Source organism: Oreochromis aureus, linkage group 3 (assembly GCF_013358895.1).
Source record: "Oreochromis aureus strain Israel breed Guangdong linkage group 3, ZZ_aureus, whole genome shotgun sequence".
Taxonomy (NCBI): domain Eukaryota; kingdom Metazoa; phylum Chordata; class Actinopteri; order Cichliformes; family Cichlidae; genus Oreochromis; species Oreochromis aureus.
In genome coordinates, this window is record NC_052944.1 from 128448371 (window position 1) to 128473657 (window position 25287).

Sequence of the window (25287 nt, forward strand, 5' to 3'; positions counted from 1 at the left end):
CAGTTCATGGGCAGTTATTTTGCACCTTGGTTTTTCCACACGCTTCTTGCGACCCTGTTGACTATTTTGAATGAACGCTTGATTGTTCGATGATCACGCTTCAGAAACTTTGCAATTTTAAGACTGCTGCATCCCTCTGCAAGATATCTCACTATTTTTGACTTTTCTGAGCCTGTCAAGTCCTTCTTTTGACCCATTTTGCCAAAGGAAAGGAAGTTGCCTAATAATTATGCACACCTGATATAGGGTGTTGATGTCATTAGACCACACCCTTCTCATTACAGAGATGCACATCACCTAATATGCTTAATTGGTAGTAGGCTTTCGAGCCTATACAGCTTGGAGTAAGACAACATGCATGAAGAGGATGATGTGGACAAAATACTCATTTGCCTAATAATTCTGCACTCCCTGTAGTTCTGCTGGTTCCTGTTCTGAAAACACACATTTATAAATGTTCACTTGCTGTTGATCAAAGGTGCCTGTTATAATGTTATGATGGTGGCTCTGGACTCTGAGGGGAACTTTGTTTGGACCAAACTAGATCAAATGTTAACGTCATAGCAGAGGCAAAGAACTTTGATTTGATATTTGATTTGATTAGATTCATGTTTCAGCTCAGATTGACAGAAATATTTGAACTGCTGCTGTGTTAAAGGGAACACTGCTGTTCTAAAGCACCTGATTTGTTTCTGCACACTGAATGTTGCACTTCTCATACTGCAGTACTATTAAAATAAGTACACAATACACTACTTTTGAACTCATGATTGAATGTTGCTGTAACAAAGCCATTAATGGTGATTCAAAGTGTTCATGGTTTCCCAGCACTACAAATGACTGTACAAGTGTGACTGATCCACTTTCTAATGTGTGTGTAGCCCACACTGTGTGTCACTGTGTCACAGGTGAGTCTGTGTATCCAGGTTCTATGAGGAAAACAGGATATAGTGACTGAGTCCAGCAGCTTAAAGTCTGACTCCATCCTCCATTTAAATAACTCACACCAACAACTGAATACCTTTGTGTAGCTGACACTTCATTTTAATGTCCTTCTATTCTGGTTCATCTGGTTTCCGTTTCTATAAGCACAGGTTTCATCAGTGACTCTATGACCTCAGTAATCTTTGATGGGCCTTAATGCTCTGAACAAAGCTGCACATCACAAGACTAAATAGAAATGAATCAGTCTTTCATTTCTCACTTCTGTTTGACTTCAGCTCTCAATGTCCCACCATAACCCATGGAAAGAATTACTGTCCATCCAGGCTCCTGAACATGAAGCTGATGAAGGTGGAGTATTGCGAGGGCTGATGGAGATGATGACGAAGATAACAATCCAGGAGCAGTGGGTGGATGGCAGCATCAGCATGAAGGATCAGTGTGAGAACACATCATCATCCACAAAGAAAACCAGTCTGAGTGTCTGATACTCTTGTTAGAAAGACGCAGTTACAGCTTGTGGCTGCAGTTAGGTGAGAGCTTGTACATTGAATACTAAACTGTAAATGGTAATGGACTGATTCTTATATAGCGCTTTTCTACTCTCCCGGAGTAGTCAAAGCGCTCTATACAACATGCATAGAGCTGGTTTACACAGTTTACAACAGTGTAAACCAGGGGTGTCAAACATATGGCTTGTGGGCCAAATCCAGCCATTGAGATAATTTTATATGTCAATTATTGATGAATTTTCAGACTTGCTGATTATCAGTGTGAGCACGGCCGAGATTTTATTAAAGGTGTTTATTATACACCTTTTTATTTTTATACACCTATTTAAAAACATGAAAAACACTTGAAAAATTGATGTTTTTCATTCAAGGAACCACACTTTTAAAGGTGAAGTTGGTAAGAAATGGACATATTTGAAGTTCAACACCTTTCTCCAGTCACATTATTAAAGCAGACAAACTACAAGCTCATTTTCATTCCAACAAGTCATCTTCTGACCTGGACTAACAACACTGGTCTCTATGTGCAGCTGGCTGTGAGACCAGTGCTCAGGGACCGTCTACAAAGTGCAACACTGAAAGAACATCACACACTTTTCACCAAACTCTGTCGTTTATTGGAAATTCAAATATGATTCAAATGGTCAGACAAAAAAGGGTTATGAGGAAATATGATGAAATGTTGTGTATTAGCAGGAAGTTATTGAACCAAACAAAATGATCAGCAGGATAACCCTGATGTTTAAAGGCATTGTAGTCTCGCTGTATAAGAGTCCAGTTATTACTCAGTATTTATGGATTATGTTCTAAATTAGGTTCAAATTTGTGACAGACATTTAATCCCATGTCAGTTTGGCCTCATCCTGGGCCGGATTATCCAACACACACTCTGACCACAGGGCCAGGGGCCATGCACAGCTGGGCTCCATTCAAGAGACAGGACACAAACGAACACAATAATAAAGAGCACCATTTGATCTTCTTACATTTTATCTCTTCAAGCCAAACATAGTAAAAACATGAGTATATATAATAGTAATGTATACTTTATTGATCCTCGTGGGGAAATTCCTCTCTGCATTTAACACATTCACTCAGTGAAGCAGTGGGCAGCCATTGGGCGCCCGGGGAGCAGTGTGTAGGGACGGTACCTTGCTCAGGGGTACCTCTGGGCAGCCGTTCAGTGGATTCGACCCCCCTACTTTCCGATCATGGGGCCACCACTCTACCTACTGAGGTATCCCTGCCCCTCTATATAGTGTTTCCTGATAAAATGATGTGACAGGTAGAACAGAGTAAAGTGGTGGTGTTACAGCCGGCCTTTCTCCCCTCTGCTGCCGAGGCTGTAAGTCTCTCCTAAACTCAGCTACAGGACTTCCAAATGAATGAAAGCAGCAGAAGTGGCTTTACAAATGAAAGAGGAAGAGGAGAAGAAGAGGAGAGGGAGACCACCTTGACCACCACTCCAGCTGAAAACATCACACTTCCATTAAAGTTGGTGAGAAAATGTTGAGCAGGATGAGCTGCTTTCTAATCTGGAGGCTGTAGCAGCAGCTCACAGTCACAGTGGATTTCCACTCACGAAAAAGCTCTGGCTGCTTCATTTCTCATTTCATATCAGAGACTTTAAAGATTCAGTGAAGCTGTACTGTGATGCTTCCATATTCCATATTCCAGTGAGACCTCCATAATGATTTCAGCTGTTCTGTACACACACTGTGTGCCCTGTATGTCTAATTATTGAAGAAGGAAAAGAAGCCGAGTATTCAAATCCAGCTGGTGAGGGCCCATCACACATTTGTGCCCAAGGCTCTGCAAGCTGAACATCCAGCCGTGGCCACATGGAGCCATCATGGATTTAGTGTGAACAATAAAATAGGCAGTGATGTTTCCACATCCTGGTTCAGGCTCCAGTCTGGAGTCATGTCAGCCATCATGTCCCACCTTCACTGGAGGCCATCTTTGGCTTTATTGTCAAACTCTACTCTGATTGGCTGGCCTGGAATCCCTGTTACCCACAATGCAGCAGGTGTCAGACACGGGTAGAAATAGTGTGCGATGTTTACAAAGTGAAAACAATTCTTATGTTTTTGCTAATGTTGAGCTAAAGTGAGAGAAAAAGGAACTTTATGGAAGGACTAAATGTGATGAACGAGTCATTACATCTACACCTGAATCCCAACACTCACAACACTCCAGCAGGCGCAGCCATTGGCCATCAGCTGTGCAATTCATTGATGTGGTTCAGCTGTTCTTACATTTTACCACCAACACGTTTCAAAAGGAGCAGCTTTTACTTTGAAGGCCAGCTGTCTCCGTTTCCTGTTTTCATTGTTTGGATAAAAGAACAAGTCGATGCTTTAGTGCGTTGAATTGTGTAACACAAAAATAAGAAACGTTTTCATGTTGTTCAGGCAGAATCGAGCGTTGAAGAATGAATTCACTCATCAATAAACATTTTCATCAGCACAAGCAGGACAATGAAAGCAGGAAATACCCCGAAACTGCCATTTCTCATTCTACAACTTCAACAACTGCACATGAATTATACTTCATACACAGACCCACAGTCTCTGATTGCTCTGAAATCTCACTGACAACCAATAGAAATAAAGAAAAGCCCAGACTGACAGTCTCTGTGGGGTTAGGCAGTGAACTGCTCATGCTGCGTTCAAGTGCAACACAAACTATTGGAATTGGATCCAACTTTGTGAAGCAGATTTCTTCTCAGCTGCTGTTTTGAACATTTCTCATTTCCTCATGAACTCTATTAAACTCTGTAAATGCACTGAGAACTATTTCTACATTTGAAACTATGGATTCATTTTCCGGTTCACTTCTGTACGTTAGTGTATAAATGAATGTTACACTGGGCTCCATGGAAACACTTGGACTGGTCTCAGCTGCCTTCTTTCTTTAGTCATTCCAACAGAGTCCTTTCTCTTCTCCAGCTTCTGTTTGAAATCTTTTCACAGAGCCTGAATCCTGCTTTGTTGTCATGTTTGGGCCTGTGTTAGGCTGCTCTGTGTTCCTCTGCTTTAACACACACCTCACCACAGCAGCTGTGTGGGTCGTCTCTGTAGCAGCCGTATCAGCTTCTGATACATGAACATCATTACAGCTCCTAACTTCAACTTTATTAGCTTTGACAGTTATGTCTTTATTTTCTCTCTCTGTTTCCACACAAGCTCAAAGTCTCTGCAGCCTGTTTTTATCTGCTATCATCAGATCTCTAACATGTTGGAGCACAACATGAACCTGTGGAGGCTGAAACACTGTCCTGTCAAACATCTCCCCGTCACCACTCCACTTCTGTCAGCCTTTAAATGAACCCTGCTCAAGTCTGTCACTTCTATTAAAAGCCAAGAGGAAAAACTGTTGTTCAGTCATTTGGAAAGACAACATTTCTGAAAGCACGTGAAGTTCTTCACATTTGTCTTCAGACACATCCCGAATATTTATGAACTAAAGAAAGTTTCAAACATCAAACATCTGAAATATAGAAAAACAACAACAGCTGCAGTCAGGGAACTCACCTCAGAGTCTCCAGTCGACAGTTTGGACTCTCCAGTCCAGCACACAGAAACTTCACTGCTGGATCCTGCAGGTTGTTCTCACTCATGTCCAGCTCTGTCAGATGGGAGGGGTTGGACTTCAGAGCTGAGGCCACAACTTCGCAGTGAGTCTCTGAGAGTCCACACAGAGTCAGTCTGTGATTAGAGAAAATATAAAATGTGTTATTATAAAAGCAGAAAATCTGCATTATAACACAGACTGAATGTATATGAAGACAAAACAGAGTGATGTCATAATCTGATGAACATCTGCTCTTTACATCTGTGCTTCAGCTCCTCTTACTGTGTTTGACATGACACAACGATTGAGTCTCTCTCAGACCTGCAGACTTTTAATGAGAATCTTTGTTTGGCTTTAATCTGCAGATGAAGGAGGAAGATGGTGTCACATTTAGGCTTCCATAATGTCCACAGTCTGTCACTGAGATCTGATCCAGAGTCAGAGTGAAGACACATTTGGACTGTTTCCTGTTTTGACTCCAGAACATTTTGAATGAGTTCAGCTCAGTGAAGAGTTCCAGCTGCAAAGATGATCTCTGTTTGCTACCTGCTGCTGTCAGGTACGACTGTTCACGTCCACACGCAGGAAAAATCTGCTGACTGTTACCAAACGGAGCAGAAATCTCATCACTGGACAATAATGATGAATGAACTCAGAGCTGCTGATATCAGATCTGATTTCAGGGGAACTAAACACAGAAATGATTGGCTCATTTTAGCTTTCTGAGCCATTATCTGCTGGTGTGTCGCTAGTTGGCAGAAAATGATTTGTATTCCTGTTCAGGGCTTCAGTGTTTATGAGTCCAGATCCAGGTGACAGCAAGTCAAAATGATGTTACCTGTCTGTGTCCAGCAGCAGCCTGTATTCACTTCGAACATTGTTATAACCTGACATGGATCAGTTTGTCTTTGATTGGTTTGTAAATGTCACTGTTTCCATTGGACCTGAGTGACGGTACAAAGACAGAGAGGGAGAGAAAGGAGAGAGAGGATGGAGACAGCAAAGAGAGAGCAAACACAAACAGGTGAGAGTGGACAGGTGACCAAGGTCAGCAACCAATCAGAGAGCTTCTCTTTGACCCACAGTCACTGATGATGACTGCACATAACCAAGCAGTGTGTTACTCTGATATCAAATATGGATCCTGCTCTTATAATAATGATCATCAGATGATATTATTGTGTTATTTTGTAGCTGAATACGATGTTTGTGTGATTATCAGTGAAAGAAGCAGTGAGGAGGATGGAGAGAGAGACAGGACAGAGGGTGAAGTTAGAAACACTAAAAGGATTTTTCATGGATTTAATGGATGATTTGAGTGATTTCCAGCAGGACACTTAAACATGTCAGTGGACGTTCTAAAGAACATATTCACTGATATGAAACGTGTCATTGAACAGGATTAATATCAGTGGAAACATGGTGGAAACAGCTGTGACTGCATGGATGTGACACACTCCACTCTTGGATTTGGGATCCATGGAGCTGCTGCTGAGTCTGTATAATAAAGGATGGTGTGGAAGGTTGCAGCGTACGGACACAAACACTTTGTGGTTACAAAATTAGACTCAATTGGCTTCTCTCAAAATGTAAAAGAACCCACCCACCACTTTAATCACACTCTAGATCTTGTTTTAACATATGGCATAGAAGCTGAACATTTAACAGTGTTTCCTGAAAACCCTCTGCTGTCTGATCATTTCCTGATAACATTTACATTTACAATAATTGATTACACAGCAGTGGAGAGCAGAGGCGGATCTAGAGAAATTTTCTTAGGGTGGCATGAGGGTGGCAAAGAAATCAAATGGGGTGGCAAAATCAAAGCCTTTTTTTTTTCAAACACATATGCAGGTGGTTACATATGGTTAAAATGATTCAAATGCAGTAAGTATACACGTTATAGTCTATAACTTAATTATTGTCTGTAGCCCACATAATTACACACTTTAGTTACATAAAACATGTGAGTTTTGATGTTATGTACTGTATAGCCAGTATAATAAATAAATATGTAGCCCAATAAGTATAAAATCCAGAAAGCTACACAACATGGGGCGGTTCATTTACAAACACAAGTCTAACTTAAGTTTCACACTGTTTTTTGTTAGAAAACAATCACATTGTTACAGCTTAAATTACACAAAATGTCAGAAATCTGCACTGTCATGAACAAAAATTTAAACCTAATTTTTCATGATTTGTTGGATTAACCCACTGAGGTCTGAAATACAACCGACCATTTTTGACTCCTTTTGAGTTTACGTTTGTATTTCACCCTCAAATTGTTTCATTTTATTTTTTTCCCCTTGGCTTGTTTGGTATCATTCTTTTCAGCTCAACTGAATTTAGTTGTTTTTTTCACTGACATACTGCATTAGTATTACTGATCTGAAATCACACAAAGAACTTAAAATCCTAATAGTATTTTTTTTACTGTAAAAAAAACCACAGACATGTTGAGTAAATTTTTATAACTTGAAATGCAAATATAAAATGTACATTTTGTAAACATATACAACTATTTAAAAAAATGAGAGAACAATCAAGTGTTGCAATAAGATGCCCCACAAATGATGTGTCCCAGTAAAAAAACAGTTTGTCCACCAAAAGACAGAGGAGAACAGCACAGGGATAAACCTGCAGGCCTGACAACAGCAGGTGTATCACTCCGCTGGCTTTCTACTTAGTGACAGTGTTTACGTTGCAAATGTGCCTCAGTGACATTCATTAGTGCCCTCACTGACACACAAAACAACAACTACACAACAGAACAACTACACAAGACAACACAACACACTAACTATACACTCCACACTAAACGTCACAAATCTCCCACGTCTAAAAACTCTCTCTCTCTCTCACTCGCTCGCTCTGTCTCGCTGCCGTTACCGTCACTCCCAAAACTCTCCCCTCTTCCTAAACAACCAAATCCCACGTGTTGACTTTTTTTTTTTAAATTGGTCGACATGGTACATTTTTCCACCGATAGGAAAAAGGTGGCTTTTTTTCCTTTCTTTACTGTTTTCGCGCTGTCCTTAAAACGCTTAAAACACAAACACACACACACAAAAACGTGACGACAGTATTTAGTAAAAAGCGTGGCTTATATATATTATCATAACTGTCTGTGAAGGTTCTCAGTCATCCAGGTCATCGTAGTCAAAGGAGTTTGCAAAGAAAAGCGTCTGGACTTCTTTGAGTTGCTTGAAGACGTTTCACCTCTCATCCGAGAAGCTTCTTCAGTTCTAAGGTCAAATGGCCGAGAGTCCCAGATTTAAACCCAGTGGGAGTATCCCCCAAGGAGGGACAAAGGACCCCTGGTGATCCTCTAATCACATGCGCCAAGGTGTGAAAGCGGGTGTGGGACCTAATCAGCCAGGGTTCGGGTGAGCTCATTGTGAAACCTGGCCCCACCTTGTCATGTGAATTTCCTGAGGTCAGATGGCCCAGGATGTGAGTGGGCGTTAAAGGCGTCTGGGAGGGAACTCAAAACTGGATTATAGATGGCAGACAGTTGGTGTCGTAAACCACCGCCTCTGTTCAAAGATGGTCGCTCACAGTGGACATAGATGGCCTCTTTACTCCTCTTTCAAACCATCTGTCCTCTCTGTCCAATATGTGAACATTGGCATCCTCGAAAGAGTGACCTTTATCCTTAAGATGCAGATGGACTGCTGAGTCTTGTCCCGTGGAGGTGGCTCTTCTATGTTGTGCCATACGCTTGTGAAGTGGCTGTTTGGTCTCTCCAATGTAGAGGTCCGGGCATTCCTCGCTGCACTGTACCGCATACACCACGTTGTTCAGTCTGTGTTTTGGAGTTTTGTCTTTCGGGTGAACCAGTTTATGTCTGAGTGTGTTGCTGGGTCTGAAGTACACTGGGATGTCGTGCTTGGAGAAAACTCTCCTGAGTTTCTCTGATACACCGCTACATAGGGGATGACAACGTTGTTTGCGTCTGTCTTTCTTATCCTCCTCGCTGGTGTCTGATCTTCTTTTCTGTGCCTCTTTGCTGACTTTATGAACGCCCAGTTAGGATAACCGCATGTTTTCAGTGCTTCCTTTACATGTGTGTGTTCCTTCTTTTCCCTTCAGGCTTAGAGGGAACATGTTCTGCCCGGTGGTGTAGGGTCCTAATTACTCCAAGTTTGTGTTCCAGAGGGTGATGGGAGTCAAAGAGGAGGTAGTGGTCCGTGTGTGTGGGCTTCCGGTAAATTTCAATGTTGAGGTTGCCATTCTCTTCAATGTGCACAGCGCAGTCCAGGAAAGGCAAACAGTTATCCTTTGTGTCTTCCCTGGTGAACTTGATGTTTTTATCCACGGCGTTAATGTGCGCAGTGAAGGATTCCACTTCTTGTGTCTTGATTTTGACCCAGGTGTCGTCTACATATCTGTACCAGTGGCTGGGTACTCTCCCTTTAAAAGAGCCAAGAGCCTTTCTTTCCACTTCCGCCATGTAAAGGTTGGCTACAATAGGTGACACAGGGGAGCCCATGGCACAGCCATGTTTTTGTCTGTAGAAGCCTTCGTTGTATTTGAAGTATGTTGTGGTAAGGCAGAGATCTAACAGTGTGCAAATCTGATCGGGTGTGAAGTTGGTCCTGTCTTCCAAGGAGCTGTCTTCTTGTAGTCGTTTTCTGACAGTCTCCACTGCTTCTGTGGTGGGTATGCAAGTGAAGAGAGAGACTGCATCAAAGGACACCATGGTTTCATCTGGATCCAGGGTAAGTTTCTGGACCTTGTCGGTGAAGTCGGTGGAGTTCTTGATGTGGTGTGGGGTGTTCCCCACGAGAGGTGCAAGGATGGTAGCAAGGTGTTTCGCAATGTTATAAGTGGCTGAGTTTATGCTACTGACTATGGGTTGGAGTGGGACCCCTTCCTTGTGGATCTTAGGAAGTCCATAAATGCAGGGTATGGCATCTCCTTGGCTCTTTTAAAGGGAGAGTACCCAGCCACTGGTACAGATATGTAGACGACACCTGGGTCAAAATCAAGACACAAGAAGTGGAATCCTTCACTGCGCACATTAACGCCGTGGATAAAAACATCAAGTTCACCAGGAAGACACAAAGGATAACTGTTTGCCTTTCCTGGACTGCGCTGTGCACATTGAAGAGAATGGCAACCTCAACATTGAAGTTTACGGAAGCCCACACACACGGACCAGTACCTCCTCTTTGACTCCCATCACCCTCTGGAACACAAACTTGGAGTAATTAGGACCCTACACCACCGGGCAGAACATGTTCCTCTAAGCCTGAAGGGAAAAGAAGGAACACACACATGTAAAGGAAGCACTGAAAACATGCGGTTATCCTAACTGGGCGTTCATAAAGTCAGCAAAGAGGCACAGAAAAGAAGATCAGACACCAGCGAGGGAGGATAAGAAAGACAGACGCAACAACGTTGTCATCCCCTATGTAGCGGTGTATCAGAGAAACTCAGGAGAGTTTTCTCCAAGCACGACATCCCAGTGTACTTCAGACCCAGCAACACACTCAGACATAAACTGGTTCACCCGAAAGACAAAACTCCAAAACACAGACTGAACAACGTGGTGTATGCGGTACAGTGCAGCGAGGAATGCCCGGACCTCTACATTGGAGAGACCAAACAGCCACTTCACAAGCGTATGGCACAACATAGAAGAGCCACCTCCACGGGACAAGACTCAGCAGTCCATCTGCATCTTAAGGATAAAGGTCACTCTTTCGAGGATGCCAATGTTCACATATTGGACAGAGAGGACAGATGGTTTGAAAGAGGAGTGAAAGAGGCCATCTATGTCCACTGTGAGCGACCATCTTTGAACAGAGGCGGTGGTTTACGACACCAACTGTCTGCCATCTATAATCCAGTTTTGAGTTCCCTCCCCAGACGCCTTAATGCCCACTCACATCCTGGGCCATCTGACCTCAGGAATTCACATGACAAGGTGGGGCCAGGTTTCACAATGAGCTCACCCGGAACCCTGGCTGATTAGGTCCCACACCCGCTTTCACACCTTGGCGCACGTGATTAGAGGATCACCAGGGGGTCCTTTGTCCCTCCTTGGGGGGATACTCCCACTGGGTTTAAATCTGGGACTCTCGGCCATTTGACCTTAGAACTGAAGAAGCTTCTCGGATGAGAGGTGAAACGTCTTCAAGCAACTTAAAGAAGTCCAGACGCTTTTCTTTGCAAACTCCTTTGACCATTATCATAACTGGATTTACTGGCCTGTAATTAAAATTTAAAAACTTTGAAGTCCGAACTTTCAATGTGGGCTGAAATAGAGACTCAGCGTGGCTGCAGCTTGTTGCTATGTCAGCTTAAATCAGTCATGTGATTTGGAGGTGCAGCGTGTCCGTGGACCCCAGAGGGTTAATAACACTCACCTTCCTTCCATTTCCAGAGTGTAACATCCAACCACCTGTGTAAAAAGCGAAATTCCCATGGTGTTGTTCAAAATGTGCTCTGGCACAATCATAAACATCGCTTGTTACTGAAAACAAGAAAAAAGCCCGTCCTGCTATGGGCTGAACCATTTGTTAATGGTGGAGGGGGGGAACACTATGCAATATATTCAGTTTTAGCATTTATACTCAGTGTTGACTGTAACTACGCTCAAAGTGTTAATGCTATCTTATTTTAATAAACAATACTGTCATATGCAAAACTGGGGTGGCACTTGGGGTGGCAAGGGATCAATTTAGGGTGGCACTTGCCACCCCATGCCACCCTTCTAGATCCGCCCCTGGTGGAGAGTAGACTTTATCACAGTAGATGTCTTTCTGAAAGTGCTGTAACTAAGTTTAACAATATAATCCACCCACTGTTATCATCTTCAATGCCCTGTACCAACATAGAGCAGAGCAGCTATCTGAACGCTACTCCAACAGAGGTCGATTATCTTGTTAATAATTTTACCTCCTCACTACTTATGACTCTGGATACTGTAGCTCCTGTGAAAACTAAGGCCTCAAATCTGAAGTATCTGACTCCGTGGTACAATTCTCAAACACGTAGCCTAAAGCAGATGACTCGTAAGCTGGAGAGGAAATGGCGTGTCTTCTGTTTCTATCCTCCTCCCCAGCCTGTTGAATGGGTAATTAGCTATAGTGTTTAACTACAGGCACATCCTATGTCAGACCTTCCCAAAGTGTGGGGCCCGCCCGAGCCATGGCAGGGGGGGCGCGGGATGAAAATGGGGAAAAATCAAAACAAAACGCTTGGACACTGCTAGCATGGGGCGCCCACACAAACGCAAAGCAGGAGGTGAAGCATAGCTGAATATGTTTCCAAACCAACTTCATTCTAAGCCAAAGACTAGAAAATCTGGTGAAGCATATCTTCCCTTTGGTTTCACCTGTACAAGTACCGAGGTAGGTCTCCCCTGCAGAATTGGTTTTCCCTTCGTCGGGAGTACGCCCTGGGCTGTTCAAATCACGGACAAACAGTATCCCAAATTCTTGATTTTTAGTTCACAAACACTTGCTGTAATAACTAACTACTCCTGACATTTTGGAGATGTTAGCTCTTTATACAGTAAAGTTACAGTGGGATACAAATAACATCAGGCTGATCCTGCCACAGTTTGTTCCCCCTGTCTAAATCACGGACAAACAGTATCCCGCAGTTGTTTATGTTTTTAAACCCATTTTGCACAGAGAGGCATCTTTTGAAAAATGTATTGATAGCAATGTTGAATATTATTACACAGGAAAAAAACAACTACACGTAAAATAATCACACCATGACGCCTCTGCCTTTCTAAATGGAGGGACAGTAACTGTGTGTGTATATGTGTAAAACCTGAAGATAGTCAGATTAACAGTATTGTGTCTCTATCTGCCATTCTGCAATTCATCTCATGTAAACAATAACATGGTGCACAGCGTGACGTGAAAAAAGTCACATACCTTTGATGTTGCGTGACGAACTCTGTATTCCTCGTCCACACGTAAACGCAAAAAAGGAGTTTTAAAAAAATCTCAGTTTTCGGAGAATCGAAACGCCGTTTACATGTGGACGAAACAGCTGCGTTTTCAAAAATACCCGTGTAGGTGCGGACGCAGCGTAAAAGAGTTAGTAGTTCATTTTGTTACTACCAGTAATTTATTGCAGATTACTTGTATTTGCTTAATTGTTTACTAAATGTTTGAGGTGTGAAATAAACCGCAATGGAGCAAAATATGGCTGTGTGTGTTTGGAGGATGTGTTTGTGTGTGTGTGCGTGTGCGTGTGCGCGCGCGCGGGGGGGCGTGAAACTTTTCTTGTAAAACAAAGGGGGGCCTAGCAAAAAAAGTTTGGGAACCACTGTCCTATGTGAAGGTTCTGTTTCTCTGTCCTTATTTAGTGAGGATGTTTACTTCTTGCCATTTATGACCTCACCTGTGTTTGTGTATGGTGAGACTGTTAAAGAGGGGTTAAGCCATATACAGGGTGAGGGAAGATGACCCTTTGTGATCAGCAGGAAGTAACACAGAAACACCCACATACACACACACACACACTCACTCACGTGCATATACACATACATATACATACATTCACACACACACACACACACACACACACACATACATACACATACACACTCAATGCCTTAGGGTTTATGACCATAGTGGGAGTTTTACAATGAGTGTTTGTGTAAACTGTGTGTCACAGAATAAAAGGGGAAGTTGGTTCTTTGGAGGGCAGAAGTGCTGCCGTCCGGCTCCCCTTGCTAGTGTGTAGGGCTGCCACAAACGATTATTTTGATAGTCGACTAGTCACCAATTATTTTTGCAATTAGTCGACTAATCAGATCATGCATCCATTGGACGTACAGCTTATTGCACCAGCATCTGCTCTTATATAACTATCATTAGCTTACGGCTTTAAGTGTTTAAGGTATGTGCTAACTAAAAATAAAGACAAGATGATAGTTTATTAAATTTTAACGAAATTTGCAGATTGTTTCGGTGAAGTTTAATAAACTCCTTGCTATCTAAAATATAACAGGACACCGGAGTATATTCTCGAGCATCTCACATTTCTGATAATCAGTTGTCTGCTTGACGTTTATTCAGCTGTGTAAAAACTATAACTTTAATGTCAGGCAAACCGATTTACTCAGGAACAAATAAAATACTAAAAAAAGCCAAACAATAACATTTTTAAGTTATCTAAGTGACTTATATATGTTTAACCTGAGTAGCGAAAGACGGCGGTGGGTTTGAAAACGATTTGCCGGGAGTCCGGTGTTCTCACGGGTTCTAGTGAGCCTTGCCCCCGGGTAGCTATCGAGCTAGTGGGTAACAGACGTCTCCGAAAACGTTGGAGCACTTTTGAAAATATGTGGTGTCTTGATAAACTGAGCAGATATTTGAGGTTTACACAGCTACATTCTCACCTGAAAATATGTTAAACGTTTATTTTGTGACCCAGAAAGAATAATAAGAGTAATATTAAAACTAACTAGCTGCCGCCATTGTTGGAAACTGAGCTGGGCTGTGCTATGAATTCAAGGACAGAGCTACTTCTTCTTCTTCGGGGTTTAACGGCAGCTGGCATCCTTGTACATGCAGTGCTGCCATCTTCTGTTTCAGTCCGTTATTGCACTCTTAAATACTACTACTTATTCCTGCGTCTTTTGTGATCTTACAAAGCTTCAAACGACGCGTCGACTATTAAATCAGTCGTCGACGATTTTGATCGTCGACGTAATCGTGACTAGTTGACTAATCGTGGCAGCCCTACTAGTGTGTGAAAAACCAGTTGAGCTGTTCTGTCTTGCTTCCTTCACGGGAAAAAGTCTGAACTAGCGGGCCTGCTGAAACGCAGACCCAACAGTGACTGCTCTGGATTTTTGTCCCTGTTTTTACCATTACCGTGTGTTCACACCGAACGCGATAGACGCGACCAAAAACGCGCCAGACGCCCCTAACTTGATGCATGCAAATTCGCACCTCAAAGTGTGCCCAACGCGAATTAATCAAAATTGCATATTTTGACGCGCGTGAACCGGAAATGTGGGAGGAAGTTGTGCCAGATGGTATCTTTGCAAGATGGCAGCTGTCGAGCTAGCATTTGAAGAGAGTGTCAGCCTTCTCTATTTACTGTGGAGAGCAGAGCAGCGGCGTTAAGGACGTCCTCGCCGTACCTGGGTCCATCAGGTCCTCCAGAAGCGTGAGCAGTTTGGTGAGTTTCACCATTTGCTCCAGGAGCTACGGCTGGACCACGGCCGCTTTCAGCGGTACCACCGTCTTTCCCTCGCCCAGTTTGAGGAGCTGCTGTTGGTCCCAGCATCACCCGCCTAGACACCAACTACAGGCGCTCAATCCCACCTGCAGAGCGCCTGTCCATCTGCCTGTGGTTAGTAAAAGTGTTTAATACGGTAGTCCTTTATTGATACCTGTGCTAATATATGCTAAACTATCGTTTATACACTGCTAACATAGATGTGCTATGCTATCAGTGAATGCCGTCGGTGTTTACTGATAGCAAACTGTGGTACGGAGACGACTGTTTATAATATTTCTAGTGATACTCGACAGTTCTCATCAAGTCCCGATTTAATTCGATTTATGCTGTTATCAGTGTTAGTAATGATAGCATGGCTGTGGTGTCTATCAATGTATGCTCTCGGTGTTTGCTGATATCAAACTGTGGTACGAGGACCACTGTGGGTTAATCTTTGTAGTGATACTCACTCCTTTTTTTTTTTTTTTATTTAGACCTGGTTTAATTCTGGTATAGTTGAATATTTGTATATAAACCTCGCAGCTGTCAGACTCTATAACAGGGGTCACCAGCCTTTCTTAAAACTGAGAGCTAGATAAAATTGTGAACAGTTTGGTTCATCTTTAGTTATATGGTTCTATCTAGCATATTCTATCTTGATAAGCTGTCTTATCACAGGTTAATTTTTCAAAAATATTAACAATGATTTAAGCAAGGAAAGGGTTACATGTCAACATACAACTCTTTATTTCTATTAATGTCTTACTTCATTCCTACCTGATTGACATGTCTAGGAATTATGAGTGATTGGCTCACTGTAGTGGTAAAAGTTGCAACCAATCAAATTATGATATGGTAAAGTTAAAACAAAACACAACTGACTGTTTTATATTATATCTAATATATATTATGTAATTATCATTATAATTACAAAATGTTTTATGTAAGATTTAAGTTTTGTAATTTAAATCTGACATCACAAAAGTACTTTGGAATTTGAATAATGTATTTTGTAACTGCAGTACACATAATACTAATTTTGAACAATTTTGTCCAGGTCCCTTGCCACCGGGGACTCCTTCAGGACCATCGCGTTCAGTTTCAGAGTCGGTGTGTCCACGGTGTGCCAGATCACCCCCAGGTAGCGACGGCCATCTGGGACTGTCTAGTGGGCGACTTCATGGCTGTGCCTTCACCTGGAGACTGGCGGTCCATCACAGAGGGATTCCAGGAGCGCTGGAACTTCCCTCTCTGCTGTGGAGCTCTGGATGGGAAGCACGTCCAGACAAAGGCGCCCCATATATCACATAGGAGACACACACATTGATATACACTAAATATTTATTCCATTTCTTTTTTTGTGGTGCCCAAATTTATGCACCTGCTTGATTTTGTTTAAACAATTATTGCACACTTTTTGTAAATCCAGTAAACTTCTTTTCACTTCTCAAATATCACTGTGTGTGTCTCCTGTATGATATATTTAACTGACATTTTTTATTGTAACAACCAACAATTTATACAGGAAAATAATGGCTATTATCAAGGTTGCCCAAACCTTTGCATCCCACTGTATTAGTATATTTTGTCATTAGTATAATATGAAATAAATTCTACATGTGTCAAGTCGTGTGCCAACATTTGCTGTGTAGTAGAACTGAGACATTAGTCATTATAAAAATTTATTTGAAGTAATATTAAAATTCTCAAACAAAAAAACATTAAACATAAATATATAAAATATAAGTATTTACAGAGAGACAGGAATAAAAAGGACCCAGCTTGGAAAAGCCTCAGGGAGAAAAAGGAGAAAATTAAGAACATTGTTTCTGCCCTGGAGAGCCTGCTGCCTCATCAGAAAACTACTGATTGCTAGGGTCCAATGTTTCCAAATTTAACACAGCTGTGCTGTTTTCAAAAACTAATTTATAAATTTTACTAATACTCTCATCTGAGGCGGCATGCTCTCCAGAGCAGGAACAAGGCTGAGCAGTGGCGGTCCTAGCCTGTTTGGCGCCCTCGGCGAACACCCCCTCTGGCACCCCCTTTGTGCTGTTTTTTCTATTGGACGTGATGGTTATCAAAACCAAACATGATAAATTTGACAAGCACAGGAGACACGACACGGAGGAGATTTGTCAATCAGGCTGCAGAATGCAATGCTGCACGGTGCAATAAAAAATCAGCAAAAAAGGGAAGCAGTGACGGATGAGCGGGACCACTGTGTGCTGTTTATTAATAAACAATAAAATATATTCCTATATGACAACATGCATAAAAGCAGAACGGTATTTGTACATCAGTGGGAAAATAGCGGTGGCTTGCTAGCTTTTGTGCGGCTTCCTCGGGTCAGTGAAAAATTTCATAAGAGAAATGAATGAACTTACCAGGTTGCCCGATCTCTTCACATATCTTCCTCCAAGCTCGGTCCTTAATATTCCTGTCTCGGTACAGAAAGCAGCTGGTGTCGTACAGCTCCGGGTGGCTTGCTACAGCGTTGATTAGCCTATCCTCCATATTGAATGAAGAATGAAGGGCTTTGGCTGGATCTGCCCCTTAGGTCAGAGCCATGTCACCAGGCTCCTGGTTGGTTGTCGCGGCGCGAAATGACGCTGGAGTTCAGATTTTTCCAACTCAAGCGGTAGGCGAGATACGCGCGTATGCACAAAATGCAACACAAAAACTGACGAGCGTGGTTTTATTCGTGAGTCAAACGCGCCAGACGCGCTGCTTTGACGTGTTTTCGCGACGCAAATCGGCTTCGGAATTTTCGCAGGACCTGCAATCGTGCCTCATCGCGCTTCTCCATTGACTTTACATGTAAACCTGACGCTCTGGTCGCGTCTATTGCGTTCAGTGTGAACACACCGTTAGAGTTCACTTCACTACAAAGAAGCTCTTCCTAGATTCTCAGGGGCTCAGGGGATTGGGAAGCTCATCTGTAACCGGAAAACCGCCGGTTCGATCCCCGGGCTCTCTGTCCTGGTCGTTTTGTCCTTGGGCAAGACACTTCACCTACCGCCTACTGGTGTTGGCCAGAAGGGTCGATGGTGCGATATGGCAGCCTCGCTTCTGTCAGTCTGCCCCAGGGCAGCTGTGGCTACAACTGTAGCTGCCTCCACCAGTGTGTGAATGTGTGTGTGAATGAATAGTGGAATTGTAAAGCGCTTTGGGTGCCTAGAAAAGCGCTATATAAATGCAATCCATTATTATTATTGTTATTTCTGTCTCTCTCTAACAGGAGCGTCTGAATGACCAACAACAGCAGCAGCAGATTTAAAATACTGCCCCTTAATGACACAACACAGGTACTACACGTAGATGTGAGTCTACAACACACAGTGTACGACTACCAATGCAGGATCATGCTAAGTGCACACACACATTTACTGATCAACACAAAATATCATTTTATCTGAGGAACTCAAACTAATGAGAGTCGTTTAGTACTGTGTATATGTGAAGAACTAAACTACTGATCTACACTAATTAATGATGTTAATGATCACATCTGGACTCACCGAGCCTTTCTGCAGTTCCTCACAGCTGGAATCAGTCTCTGTCGTCCCTGCTCTGATGTGTTGTACTTCTGCAGGTCCAACTCATCCAGAACCTCCTCTGACATCTGCAGCATGAAGGCCAGAGCTGAGCACTGGATCTCAGAGAGTTTCTTCTCTGATCTGTTCTCTGACTTCAGGAACTCTTGGATCTCCTGATGTACTGAGAGGTCGTTCATCTCCATCAGACAGTGGAAGATGTTGATGCTTCTGTCAGGAGAGATTTCATCACTGTTCATCTCCTTCAGGTTGTTGATGACTCTCTGGATGGTTCCTGGACTGATCTCTGTCTGACCCAGCAGACCTACTAAGAGTCTCTGGTTGGACTCCAGACAGAGGCCATGAAGGAAGCGAGCAAACAGGTCCAGGTGGCCATTTTTACTCTGGAGGGATTTCTCCATGACTCTGCTCAGGAAAACATTCAGAGGTGACTCATTCCAATCTATCCTCAGAAGGTCCACCACCACCTTTGTTGTTGTGTTGGTGAAACAGTGGAACATGTAGACAGCAGCCAGAAACTCCTGAATGCTCAGATGAACAAAGCAGTAGACTGGTTTCTGGAAGATCACACACTCTCTTTTGAAGATCTCTGTACAAACTCCTGAGTACACCGAGGCCTCTGTCACATCCAGACCACACTGCTCCAGGTCTTCTTGGTAGAACATGATGTTTCCTTTCTCCAGATGTTCAAACGCCAGCCTCCCCAGCTTCAGAAGAACTTCCCTGTCAGCCTCCATCAGCTCCTGTGGACTCGTCTCATGTCCCTCATGGTACTTGTTCTTCTTCCTCTTTGTCTGAACCAGCAGGAAGTGTGAGTACATGTCAGTCAGGGTCTTGGGCAGCTCTCCTCTCTGCTCTGTAGTCAACATGTGCTCCAGAACTGTAGCAGTGATCCAGCAGAAGACTGGGATACTACACATGATGTGGAGGCTCCTGGATGTCTTCATGTGGGAGATGATTCTGCTGGACAGCTCTTCATCACTGAACCTCCTCCTGAAGTACTCCTCCTTCTGGGCGTCAGTGAAGCCTCGTGCTTCTGTTAGCCTGTCAACACATGTAGGAGGGATCTGATTGGCTGCTGCAGGTCGGGAAGTTATCCAGACGAGAGCCGAGGGAAGCAGATTCCCCTGGATGAGGTTTGTCAGCAGCTGGCTGACTGATGACTTCTGTGTGACATCAGACAGCAGCTTCCTGTTGGTGAAATCCAATGAAAGTCTGCTTTCATCCAGGCCGTCAAAGATGAACAAAAGCTGACAGACAGCCAGCTGCTCTGCTGTGACCTTCTGTAATGTTGGATGGAAAACATGGAGCAGCTCCAGAAGACTGTACTGCTCATCTCTGATCAGGTTCAGCTCCCTGAATGAAAGCAGAACCACCACACTGACATGTTGGTTCTCCAAGCCTCTGCCCAGTCCAGAGTGAACTTCTGCACTGAGAAGGTTTTTCCAACACCAGCCACGCCGTTGGTCAGAACCACTCTGATGGGTCTCTGTTGGTCAGGGAAGGCTTTAAAGATGTCCTGGCACCTGATTGGAGACTCATGGAGGGCGTCCATCTTGGAAGCTGTCTCCAGCTGCCTCACCTCATGTTGGGTATGAACCTCTTCACTCTGTCCCTCTGTGATGTAGAGTTCAGTGTAGATCCTGTTGAGGAGGGTTCTACTTCCTGTTTCATCACTTCCTTCAGTCACACGTTCACATCTCCTCCTCAGACTGATCTTATGTTCATCTAAAACCTCCTGCAGACCAACATCTGCTGAAAGAAAGAAACACAGAAAGAAAACTCTTCAATGTCTGAACAACAACAAGAAGTCCAGTTTTCAGAAACGAGTCCATCAGCAGACAGATGTTCAGTCTTACTTTGTACACAGCTGCTCTGACTGGCTGTCTGCAGTCCAGCTCTGCTTCTGGATCTTTCTCCACACTGGGGACAGCAGGAGTCTCCCCATGAAGCAGACTGGTCCCAGTATGAGGAGATGCACTGTCTGCAGAACCAGTGTCCACAGCTGGTAGAGACTGGATCCTTCAGGACATCCTGACACAAAGCACAGCAGGACAGCTGCTCCTCCTCACAGACACCACTCCTCTTCCTCTCTCTGTGAACACATTTCTTTATCACTAACATCATTCACTGACTGTTGCTAAAACTATTCAAATTTAAAAGATGGTTAAGAAGTTGTGATGGTCACAGAGTAAAGTGGAGATACTTTAATGTTTGAAGGCAGCGTTCAGTCTGGAAACAAAGCGATGCTTCATTGATTTCATCAACAATAATGAGCTGCTTTTCCTGTCTGCCTGTCTTATTAAACACTCAGTGATCTGCCTGCAGTTTGCTATGAATACACACTTCAGAATAAAAGCCTTCCATCAGAGGGCGCTGCTTATATTCTTCATGCCGCTCCATAGATCACGGTAATGGACTCACAGCCGGACCAATAAGGCCGAGTGTTAAAAACACTTCCTCCTTTTAGGTTTTGTGTGTGTGTGTTGGTTAACATTAAATGTCTCTAAGCAAGTGTAAATACGTATTTCCACGGTAGATGATCTACAGTCTGTATATAAAAGATGGCAACAGACACAGGGTTCATATTTGAGTTTGTTGAAGCTTACTTCATATACATAGTATCCTCGTGAGAACCAACCTATTTATGTCCTCTGTGAAGGACATTTGTTTTCAGTCTATATCTTTGGAGTTATTCGAGCTACCCTACTAAGTCCTGATGTGTTAGATAGAGGACATCCGGGGCTTTCCATTGATATCTCATGTTTGGTGGGCACAAGAAAAGTTTAGTGGGAAGATTCTTCTGGCCTCGGTTTGCAGGAGGATACTGCCAACAGAATTCACTCACCATCCAAAACACTGAACTCAGGTGTTCCAGTCTCTCCCATGACCGTATATGTACCAAATCAGCACCTGGGCATGCAGACTGCTTCTACAAATATCTGTGAAAGAATGGCTCTCAGGAGCTCAGTGAAGTCCAGCGTGGTGCTGTGACAGGATGCTACCAGTGCATCAAGTCCAGCTGTGAAATGACCTCACTACTAAATATTCCACAGTCAGCTGTTAGTGGGATTATAACAGAGTGGAAGTGACTGGGAACAACAGCAGCTCAGCCATGAAGTGGAAATCACAGAGTGGGGTCAGTGGATGATGAAGTGCAGAGTTTCTGCAGAGCCGATCACGACTTCATTTGGCCTTCAGATGAGCTCAAGAGCAGAGCTTCATTAAATGGGTTTCCATGGCGACCAGCTGCATCCAAGCCCAAGCACGATGGTGCAGTGGAGTAAAGCACACGGCCACTGGACTCTAGAGCAGTGGAGATGTGTTCTCTGGACCAATCACGCTTCTCCATCTGACAATCTGATTGACTACTATAGGTTTGGTGGTTGCCAGGGCAACAATACTTGTATGACTGCATTGTGCCAAAAATAAAGTTGTCATCAGCACTTGGCTGACATCATATTAAATGCTGTGGATTCAGAATATGATGTCACTCAAGTTTACATGTGTGTGAAGGCAGACGAGTCAGTACTTTTGGTAATACAGTGTAAAGTTGCACTGATTGATTTCCATGAACACCACTGTGGTTCAGTGTTGTCCTGATGGAGTAACAGCAGCCAGTATGATCCAGGCTTTAGCTGCTGGGTCTCTGTGTGACCTCTCAGACTGTTTAACAGATCAGACACAAAGAGAATCAGAGCAGCTCTTTAAAGACAAACATGAACCCACTCAGGTCACACTTTCCCCACAGATATGAGCATCACTGTCCTCAAACAGCAAATGACCAAGTCTAACATTTGGATCTTTTCTCTTTCATTGTTTTCTTTTTAATGAATCTTTGTAACAATCTGAGGATGTTTCAGGTCAGATTTATCCAGGAAACACAAACATGTAAAGGAGTCATCACAGCTCTCTGACCTCGTTGGTCCAGGTTCAGCACTGAAGAATGGATTGTGACCTTTGGACCGGTCACTCCTCATAGATGGACAGCTGGACCCTGCAGACTGTGACCTCTGACCTCTGCAGACACAAACATGATTGAAGCAGCTGTGATCACACAGACTGCAGATGATGCAGCTGTTTCCTGTCAGTAACAGTCCTCTTAGATTAGAGTTCAGCTTTTTACAGGAAAACTGGACTAAACTGATTTTGGTTACAAATTCATTTTCATTTCCTCTCAGCTCACAAACAAAGTCACAAAATCAACAAATTTCACATGATATCTGATTTAAAAACATATGTGAGATTTATATTGTCAGTTTATCCAACACTACTAAGCAGTCTTTACCTTTAAATGTAAGCTCCTGTCCTTTTTTATCTTTCTCCAGAGTGAAAGTTTTTAAATAAACTCGTTGCTGCAGCAAAGAGCAGCACAACAGTGAGACAGATTTTTAGCTTCAGTGTTCTTATTCTCCACTAAGTCATTGCTTCTGTCACTAATTAGCTAACATAAACTAATCTATGTCTATTAGCAACCAACCAACTCAAAGAGTTCATGTTACTAACAGCTCACCTCTCTGCAGCAGACACAGGCTGGGATTTAAAATCAATGTAGCGATCTGCAGACCGGTCACTCTTTAAGGACACACAGCTGTGTTCAGGTTCAGGTCCAGCAGGTCTCCCTTTGATCCTGTCAGAGAAGAAAAATGTGTTTTTTATTTGCAGCCACAGAAGCTGGTTTGCAGGCTGAGAATGAGCAGAAGGAAACTCCAAACTAAAGTTTTACAGTGTAAGAACAGAGCGCCACCCAGAGGTCATTTACACTGCGCAGGACTATTGATGGTCCCATTGTGAGCAGCAGGAGTTTAAATGTTGGACATGTTTTATAGAATAAAGGAATTCCTCACTCAGTGACTTCCTTTGAGATGCAGTTTAGAGGCCAGGAAACATCAAACAGTTCATTTAAATTAGATAAACTGACATCAAAGAGTTCATGTTACTAACAGCTCACCTCTCTGCAGCAGACACAGGCTGGACTTTAAAGTTAACGGGTTCTTCTTTAGACGCGTCACTCTTACAGGACACAGAGCTGGGTGGAGGTCCAGGTGGGTTCCTGTGAATAATGATGGAGCAGTGATGTGAGTGCTGAGCTGTGACATGGAGAAGAGTCATGGACAGTTAGAGATGGTCATCTCACCTCTGAGCTTTGGTCTGGCTCTCATGTTCCCCACACAGAGTGCTTTTAGAGGGAGGGACTCCCTCCTCCTTGCTTGCACACTGACCCATGCTGCTGAATTCACATCAGCTCACACACACTTTCTACCTTCACCTGCAGAGGAAACACAAATCATTCATGTGCACATCAGCTGAGAGCTGCAGAGGTCGTGTCTGATGTGTTGGACTAACATCCATCTGAGACACAGCTTTCATCAGTTCACTACAAAAAGTGTCACAGAGCCCAGTTCAGCCTCCAAATCCTCCATTACTGTAGTCCTACAAAGGTCAAACATGGTTGCAGAGAGCAGCTTTATGTCAGTAACAATGTCCAGGACCAAGCTGACTGCTTACAGAGTTCATACTCTAACTGCTAGCTGCTCTGTTAAGCTAACTCATGTTAATGCTGCTCAGAAAATGTATATAAAACATTAAAGAGTGAAAAGTAAAGCTTGGAGTCACAGGATGATGCTGATATAAGCAAACAGAGCTCATTGACTTCTTCATCGTTGTTACAGCTCCTTTGATGTTAAGCCACAGAAAAAAAAAAAACCTTAAGGAAAAAATGAAAATGTTGATCATCTGTTTATCTGTAAGACAAAACGTAGCCCAGTTTGTGGAAAGCTGCATGAAGCTGACAGCGTGACATTTGTCTCAAAACTGCACATGTGATGGAGCCAGATGTTTTAGATATTTGTGCACAGGAAGGTTTTTGATTGGTGAAGCTGAACTGAGTATAAATGATGAGGATCTGCAGCTGTGCAGCGCTGACGTCAGTGTGCGAAGCTGCATGAAGGAGTTTCTGGCTCTTCTCCCGAATAACTCAGTGACGTAATGACGCTGCGGAGGAACTTTCTGACTTCATCCCAGACACACGATGACAAACAGCTTTAGTTTAACTTTACATTTTTAATTTGGTTTCCTTCAGGAGAGTCCAGATTCATTCCTACACAAACACTCAGAGTCTGAAACACAGAGACTAACTGAAAACGTTTTCTTTTAAAAACAAAGCGACAGCAGAGCGAGCAGAGAAAGAAACGACAGAGCAAATATTCACAGCATGTTACCTTTGTTTGACAGAATCTGTTTTCACGTCACGTACAGCGGCCTCACTCAGAACTCAGGGCGGGGTCAGCGTCTTTGGTCCAGCTGTGAGTCCGTTACCGTGAATCAGAATAACTATCAGAACTATGGAGCGGCAGATTTGTGCTGAACTAAGCTGCTCACAGCTGATGTTAGCCAGGAAAACATTACACACTGCTAACGTTACCTTAACACGGAGCTTCACACGGAGACGATCAGCGTCAAAGTTCAGGAGAGGAAAAACTTCGGGAAGGAAA

The 25287-nt window shown here is 43.3% G+C and overlaps 1 pseudogene; it reads right to left on the bottom strand.

Moving 5' to 3' along the window:
• Positions 1 to 364: 364 nt before the first annotated feature.
• On the bottom strand, positions 365 to 25287 carry LOC120438073 (annotated as a pseudogene).